General features: G+C 40.3%; 1 non-coding gene across 1 annotated transcript; it reads left to right on the top strand.

Moving 5' to 3' along the window:
* The first annotated feature begins 4,097 nt into the window (after positions 1–4,097).
* LOC148570836 (small nucleolar RNA R71) lies at positions 4,098–4,201 on the top strand. Its single transcript, XR_015880258.1, has one exon. It is a non-coding gene; the product is annotated as a small nucleolar RNA R71 (small nucleolar RNA).
* Positions 4,202–10,483: the final 6,282 nt, after the last annotated feature.

The raw sequence follows: 10,483 nt of genomic DNA, 5'->3' as shown, positions 1-10,483 counted from the left end.
TGGCTACCCTGTGTTTGACTCCATATTTTAGGAGCAATGCCTCTAATGGTTTGTTGCAAAAGTGGCTTCCTCCATCACTGATGATTGCTCTTGGAACCCCAAAACAGCAAAAAATGTGTTTTCTGAGGAAGTTCATGACTACCTTATTATCATTGGTTGGAGTTGCTATTGCTTCAACCCATTTGGAGACATAATCTACTGCCACAAGAATGTAATTATTCGAGTATGAGGAGGGAAATGGTCCCATGAAATCTATCCCCCATACATCAAACAATTCAAGTTCCAGAATGAATTGTTGTGGCATTTCATTTCTTCTTGGCAGGTTCCCAGCTTTCTGGCATTCAGGGCAGTGCTTCACTAATTCTTTTGCATCTTTGAAAATAGTAGGCCAATAAAAACCACACTGCAACACCTTAGCTGCTGTTCTTTCCCCTGCAAAGTGCCCTCCATAAGTGGAGCCATGGCAGTCCCATAAAACTTCCCTTCCTTCTTCCTCAGATATGCATCTTCTGAGTATGCCATCGGAACATTTTTTGAACAAGTATGGTTCGTCCCAGATGAAGTATTTGGCATCATTTACCAATTTCTTCTTTTGATGTTTGTTAAATTCCAAAGGTAAACTCCCAGTGGCCTTGAAGTTTGCTATGTCTGCAAACCAGGGTGCTTTGTGAATTAGCATGAGTTGTTCATCAGGAAAGCACTCATTTACATGTGTGCTTTGTGTGCTTCCTTCTTCACATGGTATCCTTGATAAATGATCTGCCACCTTGTTCTCTACACCCTTCTTGTCTTTGATTTCAATGTCAAATTCCTGCAACAAAAGAACCCATCTAATAAGTCTCGGTTTAGATTCTTGTTTGGCAAGTAAATATTTTAACGCTGAATGATCAGTGAAAACAATGACTTTAGATCCAATGAGATAAGATCTAAATTTTTCAAATGCAAAGACTATTGCCAAGAGTTCTTTTTCAGTGGTTGTGTAATTCCTTTGGTTAGCATTCAAGACTTTACTGGCATAATAAATCACATGTACCAAATTGTCTTTCCTTTGTCCTAACACTGCCCCAATAGCAAGGTCTGATGCATCACACATCAGTTCAAACGGTAAGTTCCAATCAGGTGGGGCAATGATAGGTGCAGAGGAAAGTTTTTGCTTCAAAAGTTCAAAGGCTAGCATGCAATTTCCATCAAATACAAAGGGTGTATCAGAGACAAGCAAGTTACTCAAAGGTTTGGCTATTTTAGAAAAGTCTCTAATAAACCTTCTGTAAAAACCAGCGTGGCCCAAAAAGCTCCTAACTGCCTTGACATTACTTGGTGGAGGTAGTTTTTCAATGATTTCCACCTTAGCTCTGTCCACCTCCATGCCTCTATTAGAGATTTTGTGGCCAAGGACTATTCCTTCTGTGACCATGAAATGACACTTTTCCCAGTTTAATACTAGATTAGTCTCTTGGCACCTCTTAAGCACCAAGGCAAGGTGGTGTAGGCAGCTGGGAAAAGAATCCCCAAACACAGAAAAATCGTCCATGAAGACCTCAATAAATTTTTCAATCATGTCCGAAAAGATGGACAGCATGCATCTTTGGAAAGTGGCAGGTGCATTGCACAATCCAAAGGGCATGCGTCTATAAGCAAAAACTCCATATGGACAAACAAATGATGTTTTCTCTTGATCACTAGGATCAACTACTATTTGGTTGTAGCCTGAATATCCATCCAAGAAACAATAGTAAGCATGTCCGGCAAGCCTTTCAAGCATCTGATCCATGAATGGGAGTGGGAAATGATCTTTTCTGGTGGCTTCATTGAGCTTCCTGTAGTCTATGCACATCCTCCACCCAGTAACGGTTCTTGTGGGTATGAGTTCGTTCTTCTCATTTGGCACCACCGTTATGCCACCTTTCTTGGGAACTACATGGATGGGACTAACCCATGGGCTATCAGAAATGGGGTAGATTACCCCTGCCTGCCATAACTTCCTCACTTCCTTTTGTACCACTTCTTTCATGACGGGATTCAATCTTCTTTGAGCTTGAATGGAGGGTCTAGCATCTTCTTCTAACAAGATTTTATGCATGCATATGGATGAACTTATCCCCTTCAAATCAGCTAGGGTCCATCCAATGGCATCTTGATGAGTTTGCAGCACCTTGATCAATTCTTCTTCTTGTTCTTGGCTCAAGGCCGAGCTAATGATAACAGGGTGACTCTCATCACTACCCAAGTATGTATACTTGAGATTAGGGGGCAATGCTTTGAGCTCAGGTTTTGGTGCTTCCTTTTCTTCTTTCACTTTCTCTGGCCTGCTTAGCATAGTTGTGTCATCATCCTTGATATCACTAACTTCAATATCCTTGGTGAACTCCTCCTCTGCCACTTCCTTTATTGTTTCCTCAAAAGTTTCTTGTACTGCAATGTCCACTACATCAACCCTCATGCATTCCCTTAGTGATTCTGATGGATAGCTCATTGCCTTGAATACATTAAACACCAATTTCTCATCATGGAGTCTAAGAGTGAGTTCACCCTTTTGTACATCTATGATGGCTCCAGCAGTAGCTAGGAAGGGTCTTCCCAGAATTATTGAAGCTTTGGCTTCTTCCTCCATATCTAACACCACAAAATCAGCAGGAAATATAAATTCTCCCACCTTCACCAACAGATCCTCAACTATCCCATGAGGGAATTTAAAAGTTCGATCTGCCAATTGGAGGGCCATTCTTGTTGGTTTGGCCTCTTCAATCTTCATTCTTTTCATCATTGTTAGCGACATCAAATTGATGCTGGCCCCTAAATCACACAAGGCCTTCTCCACCATGACTTCTCCTATAATACAGGGGATTTGGAAACTGCCTGGGTCCTTCAATTTCTGAGGCAATTTGTGCTGAATGATGGCACTGCATTCTTCAGTTAACAACACAGTTTCCTCATTTCTCCAGCTTCTCTTCTTGGTCATCAATTCTTTTAAGAATTTTGCATAGAGTGGCATTTGCTCTATTGCTTCAGCAAAGGGAATGTTGATTTGAAGCTTCTTGAAAATCTCCAAGAACCTGGAGAATTGGCCATCCTTTTCACTTTTCATCAAACGTTGAGGATAAGGTGCTTTAGGTGTGTAAGGCTTCAAGACCTCTTTTTCTTTTTCTTTTGTTGCAAACGGTGTAACAGATTGTCCTTGTTCTTTGTCTTTCACATTTTCCTTTACTTCATCCTCTGTGGTTTCCCTTGAAATCTCCTTTAGATTCTTTCCACTTCTGAGGGTTATGGCCTTACATTCCTCCCTTGCAATAGCCTTAACAGTATGAGAACTGCTTGTCCCAGGGGCTTGCTTAGTCAAATACAAAATTTGATTTTCTAGCTTCTGGATGGCAGCTCCTTGGTTTTGCAAGTTAGAATTTACTTCTTCCTTAAAAGCCTTCAATTCAATTATGTCTTGGCTCATGGTTGCAAGCATTCCTTCCATCCGGTTTAATTGATCTTGAAATTGTTGGTTCGGATTAGGTTGGGTATGTTGATTATTTTGGCCATGATATGATGATTGGGGGTAAGTGTTTTGTGTGGCTTGGTATGATCTTTGGTTGGAGTTTTGGTATGTGGAATTGTTTTGTTGGTTGTGGTTGTAAGGTTTGTGGTTTTGTGGTTGGGTTTGTTGGTTTCCCCACCCAAAGTTTGGGTGGTTTCTCCAGCCTGGGTTGTAAGTGTTGGAGTGTGGATCATATGATTGCCTTTGTTGGTTTCCCACATAGTTAACCTCATCCCAATCACCTCCTTCAATGCCTACTTCCTCTTGATCTTGTGTGTGTATTGCAGCCACTTGCTTTGTTTCTAATTGCCTGGTAAGCTCTGCTAGTTGCTTGGCAAACACCTTGTTTTGGGCTAGAATTGTATCAACATGGTTCAGCTCCATGACTCCCTTAGTGTTGTGCCTTTCTGATGCATAGTAGTACTCATTCTCAGCCACTGTCTCGATCACTTCAATGGCTTCTTCCACGGTCTTTTTCTTGTTCAATGAACCTCCTGATGAATGGTCTACAGCCTTCCTTGATGAATAAGAGAGCCCATCATAGAAGATGTGCAATTGCACCCAATCATGGAACATGTTTGGTGGGCATTTCCTTGTCAAGTCCTTGAATCTCTCCCATGCCTCGTAGAGAGTTTCACCATCTTGTTGTCTAAAAGTCTGGACCTCAGATCGAAGCCTATTGACCTTTTGTGGAGGGTAGAAACATGCCAGAAACTTGCCTTCCACCTCATCCCATGTGGTTAGACTCCCCCTTGGGAATGATTCCAGCCACTTAGCTGCCTTGTCCCTAAGTGAAAATGGGAACAAGAGCAGTTTATAGGCATCTTCCTGGACTCCATTGGACTTCACAGTGTCACAAATTCTCAGGAATTTTGTGAGATGTTGGTTTGGGTCTTCATTAGCACTTCCTCCAAAGGAACAATGATTTTCCACCAATGATATTAGCTGTGGCTTGAGCTCAAAATTGTTGGCCTGAATGGGTGGTTTCTGGATGCTACTACCACAATTCCCAGAGGTTGGGTTTATGTATGAACTAAGAACCCTCCTCTCAGGAATGGCATTGTTTCCATCAGCTCTCTCATGGTTGTGAACTTCTCTATCCATGTTGAGATCTAGAGCTTCCTCAAAATTGTCCTCAGATTCTCCTTCAGATTCCTCTTCTCCCACTACTCTCTTCCCTCTTGCTTCCCTTCTAAGTCTATGAAGGGTCCTTTCCGGTTCGGTATATGGAGGAGTTGATGTCTCTCCTCTCCTACCTGTCATACAAGAACACAGCTCAAACACAAACAGGTAAAATACTCTTGGTTAATGGAAGAGTATGGTCAGCTCAATTGAGGAATTAATTCAAACAGTTAGTGAGTCAGTGAGTTAGTTGCATGAATTTAAAGGCATAAAGAAGGAAAGCATGTAACCAAGTGCAGAAATTAAAATTCAACAAGTATTTAGAACAGAATTAACAAAGCAAGAGAAAATTGCTCAATCTAGTTAGCTTCCAATTTGAGAATTGTCAATCGAAAACCAATCCCCGGCAACGGCGCCATAAACTTGATGCGCATAAACGTGTTATGCTACGATTTAGGAAATTGCACGATCGGCAAAATTCCTTCCGGCAAGTGCACCGGTTATCGTCGTCAAGTAAAAACTCACAATAGAGTGAGGTCGAATCCCACAAGGATTGGTTGAGTGAGCAATTCGGATTAGAAGTGTGTTCTAGTTGAGCGGAATCAAGATTTGAGATGAGAATTGCGGAATGTAAAATTGGCGGGAAAAGTAAATGACAAGAAAATTAAATGGCTGAATCTTAAATTGCATGAATTAAAGAGCAGAATGTAAATTGCTGAAATTAAAAGGGAATGGGGATGATTGCAAGAATTGAATTGCAGAATGTAAAGAGAAAGTGGAAATCAGAAATGGGGAATTCATTGGGTTTAGGAGATATTGAAATCTCCGAATCAAAACATGTAAATCTCTTCCTCAACCAATGCATTCATTGAATTTTGCTTGGCAATCTTATATGATTGGATCCCAATTCCTTGGCTCACCAATGCTCTCTAAAAACAAACAAATTCCCAATCCCTTGGTTTAAATGTTCATAAGAAGAGATGATGCTTGATCACTGATTATACCACACAATTTCATGAACCACAATTTGGTAGGATTACATGTCACAATATCCATCCAAACCCCAATCCAATCCACTGTGAGAAAGCTTCTCTAGCATGAATCCTCCATTCCTTTCCCAAGGCTCCGAAGGATTCCAAGTATGAGTAGTCTCTTTCCCAAGACAACTACTCAATGGAATTAGATCGAGAAGCTTTCTAACAAAATTCAAGAGAAAAGATTGAAGAAGAAGATAAACTATTATTGATTCATTGAATTACAATAGAGCTCCCTAACCCAATGAAAGGGGTTTAGTGAATCATAGCTCTGAATTCAATTACAAAGAAAAAGAAACTAGCTAAAAGTGAAAGTAAAAGTCCCCTTTCTAACTTAACTTCTATCCTATTTATACACTTTCTATATTGAGCTTCAGTTGTGCTTCTTGGGCTTTGAGGCCTCTCCTTGCTTTCCTTTTGTCTTGGGTTTATGATCCATAATCTTGATGAGGTTGTTGATCCAAATCCTGTAACATTTATTGAGCCAACTTAGTGATAATCAAATAATGGCACATGACTCAATAAATGAGATTTCAAACTCATCAATCCCTCAGGCCCAATCCCATAAACCATGATATTCAATTGGGTTTCATACCAAAGTAAGTTTAAGTTAATAATTGTGCTCAAAGACTAACTTAAATCACAATATTTTTGGCCCAGAAACCTTTTTTCAAGAGTGGCGTTTAAGTTGTAGTTTAAGCTTAAACTGCAACTTAAACGCCAGACACTTCCAGTGATGCCATTTGTAGAAGCACGTTTAAGCTTCAGTTAAGGTTAAACTGAAGCTTAAACGTGGAAATGGAAGAAGGTAGCCCTGGAGGGTCATGTAGTCGAACACGTTTAAGCTTCAGTTTAAGGTTAAACTGAAGCTTAAACGTGGAGATAGGAAGGGCAGCCCTGGAGGTCGAACACGTTTAACCTCCAGTTTGAGGTCAAACTGGAGGTTAAACGTGGAAAAGGGTGGAGGCATACTGGAGGTCGAACACGTTTAACCTCCAGTTTGAGGTCAAACTGGAGGTTAAACGTGGAAGCTTGGAATGGTGGCCCTGGAGGTGTCGAACACGTTTAACCTCCAGTTTGGGGTCAAACTGGAGGTTAAACGTGGAGATGGAGAGAGCAACCCTGGAGTGAAAAAAACTATCGAACACGTTTAAGCTCCAGTTTGAGTCAAACTGGAGCTTAAACGTGGAATGGCCCCTGGTACTCTTCCTGGTTCTGGCGTTTAACCTCCAGTTTGAGGTCAAACTGGAGGTTAAACGTGGAACTCCTCCCTGGGTGGCATACTCATTCTGGCGTTTAACCTCCAGTTTGAGGTCAAACTGGAGGTTAAACGTGGAATGCTCCTTAAGTGAGGCTTTTCATTCTGGCGTTTAACCTCCAGTTTGAGGTCAAACTGGAGGTTAAACTTCAATCCCAGCATTTCTTATCCTTCATGATTTTGGCGTTTAAGCTCCAGTTTAGGCTTAAACTGGAACTTAAACTCCACATGTGATATTCAAGCTTCCTTTATTGATTTTGTTGCTTCCTTGCTTAGCCTCTTCTTCCCTGAAATCATCCAAACAATTGCATCAAAGTCTTGCAAAATTTCATGAGAAATCTTTCATTCATAGCATTTAAGTAATATAACTAAAACTCATGGAATTTGCATAAAAAACATATTGTTTGGATGGTTCATTACTTTGTTCTTCATTTAACCATTTTTGGTTACTTTAAGCTCAAGAAAATGCATAAAATAACTAAAACTAACAGAAAAATGCCAGTGAAACTAGCCTATGATGCCTTGGCATCACAACACCAAACTTAATACTTGCTTGTCCCTAAGCAAGTCCTGAGTTATTTGAGAAGAAAGTATGAACAGAAAGTAATTACATTGGCTATATTAGCAAGCATTTGAAGTTCATCAGAAGGGTTCTATGCAGAAAGTTGCAGCATCACTTTTTCATACTTATCAGGTAGGATTATCACTTTTTCATTGCATCCGTCAAAAATTGCTATGGCCTCCTGTTATTCTTATGTCTTTGGCACTTCTCTTTTGTTTTTCTTGACTTTTTCTTAGAGCTTCTTTTGCTCCTTGTTTGCTTAGTGTCATGTGTTGCACAAGCCTTTGGCCTTTTCTTTTTCTTATCAGTGCACTACACATATCCACTTTAGGCATTTTAGTTCACATTCCTTCTTGAGACATTGGTGCCCAGCACCTCTTTGTGTGACTAAATGTTTTGTATTGAGGTTGCTCTTGATAATGGACTTTTGGTTGATAATCCCGGGTTAGTTAACCCAAGTTACCAAGTGTTGAAACACTCCTCAGAACCTAGTCATCCAACCATATCCTTAATACATAAACACCACAGGCATTTGTCTCAGAAGTTCAAACCATTGGTGCCTAGCTTATTTTCTCAATTTTTTGCTTTTTGGTTGCCTTTTTCCGTGGCTTTTTCTTTTCCTTTTTCTTTCTTTTTCATGGCCAAAGACATTTTTTTTTTATCAAGATCCATAGACAATTTTTACTTTCTACATGAAAATGATAATTCTACACTCTAATATTAGTGATCTGACTAAATAATCAAGCATGCATACCACCACTTAATTCTACTTGATTTGTCACTAATTTAGCCAAGTTACTTTTGTTCAAACTTTTCTTTTATTTTTGGAAACAGAACAAGCATGGCACGCACTTGTTTAAGAAGGTGAAGTTATATCCAAACATCTAGGCATTCACTTTTATTCAAAGCACTTAACAAACACACATACTAAAAAAAACGACTCATAAAAAAAAAAGACTCCACCTAACACTTAAATGACTTATGATGAAAACACGTTCATAAAGACAATTCACCAATTATCATTTGATTATTAAGGAACGAGACCACCTCTTATTTATTGCTTGGTTCTTCTTAATTCTTGGGATCCTGCTTCTTCTTGCTTCCTGCCTCTTTTTGACCACTTGTGCTTCCTTTGTCTTTTCTTATGAGCTTTTTCCAGAATCCAGCCTTTTTCATCGTTTCTTCCACTCCTTTTTCAAGGATCATTGCCTTGTTTATTTCTCCTTCTTTCCTCCCTTTGAAATACTCATCATAAGCTGGGAATGCTGGGTCCATCTTGTGTAGATGTTCCCCTATGTAGTTAAGCTTGATTTGCGAACTGATGTTGTAGTCAGCTTGGACTGAGTATCTTGCATTCTGTAAAGTAGTGGCTTCCTTGATTGCCAAGACATTGGCATCTTGGTGTTGGCATATGTGGCTGAAGGATTCCTGTAAGTGTAGATTTTGTTCCCTTTGCAGATCAAAGAATCTTGATTCAAAGTTCCTTTGCATATCCATCATTTTTAGATGAAAGTCTTCTTGTCTTTCCTGAGACCTCATGTATTGTTGAGACATTCCTTCCATGATTTCCTGCATTCTGCTCATATCCATGGGGTCTCTGGGAATTCGTTGTCTTCTTTCAGGAGTTGCTTGCTCTTCTTGCTCTTCTTCTCTGTCTTCTCCTTCCTGTCTTTCTTGTTCTGCTTCTTGCTCGGCTTCCACTTGTTGCCCTTCTTCATTTCTTCTTCTTGTATGTCTTGGAGGAGTTGGGCCAAGAGTCATTCTGTGTGCAGTTATGGCCAGCCCAGGATATAGCCAATTAGGTCTTTCATCCTCAAGTGGTACTTGGGCATCGATGCATAGTCTAATGATGGTGCTAGGGAAATGAAGCCAGGATTCAGGGTCACTTTTCTCACTAAACTCTTGTATCTGTTCAGCAATGAGTTTATGAACTTTGATCTCTCCTCCAACCATAATGCAATGTAGCAAGATGGCTCTTTTAGGGACTATTTCTGAAGAGTTTGCAGTGGGTAGGATGGATCTCCTAACTATTGCATACCACCCTTTAGCTTCAGGTGTTAGGTCTCCTCTTCTCAAGACTCTTGGAGCCCCTCTTGTTTTTCTCACCCATTCAGCTCTGATGGCACAAAGGTCTTCAGCAATAGTTGTATAGTCAGGTTCTCCTCTCATCCTTTCTTCATAACTTGCTTGGCTGAAATGTATGTTTTTCAGGCCAAGAGTTTTCATGATTGCTTTGGGACTGAAGTCAACTTCCACCCCTCTCACATAGCTTTTGTATGTGGGGTTCTTGGTTTGATCCTCCCTTACTGCATTTGCATAAAACTCCTTCACCAAGTTGATGTTGATTCTAGTGATTGGCTTAGTTAGGAGCTCCCACTTCCTCTTTTTGATCTTTTCCCAAACACCTGGGAACTCATCCTTTTCAAGTTTAAAGGGGACCTCAGCTAGTACCGTTTTAGGTCTCATCCATTCGGCTTGAATCTCATGGAACACTGATCTGTATCTCCATGCATCGAATCCCCTGTTTTCCTCCATTGGCTGCTTGTCTTTTCTTCTTTTGTGGCTAGATGAAGCTGCCATTTTGGTAAGTGACAACTAAAGTTGACAAGGTGAAGCAAGAAGTGTTGTTGGAGGTGTGGTGAGATTGTTTTCGGCAAGAGATGGTTATGCTATGATGAAGGAAAAAGTGTATGAAGGAGGATTGATGGTGTGGGACTCGTTCCCCAAGTGGTTCTTTATAGTGCCCATGAGTGAAAAATGAACGGCTAGGGTGGTTTGTGAAGGGTGGCTTGATGGTAAATATATGAATTGTAGATAAGGACGATTGGCTTTTCATTTTCTTGGAAGTATTCTGGATGCATTAGGTTATACATGTAGCTTTCTTTTCTTGTAGAACTTCCTTTTCCCATGTGTTAGTTTCAAAGATTTATGAATTTTCTTTTTGACCAAGCACGTACCTCCCTTTGTCTTTTTCCTCCATTTTT

The sequence above is a fragment of the Arachis ipaensis genome, chromosome B3 (genome assembly GCF_059453495.1).
Source record: "Arachis ipaensis isolate K30076 ecotype BB chromosome B3, ASM5945349v1, whole genome shotgun sequence".
In the NCBI taxonomy this organism is placed as follows: domain Eukaryota; kingdom Viridiplantae; phylum Streptophyta; class Magnoliopsida; order Fabales; family Fabaceae; genus Arachis; species Arachis ipaensis.
Note: the sequence above shows the minus strand (reverse complement) of the source record. Positions and strands in the feature narration are given on the sequence as shown.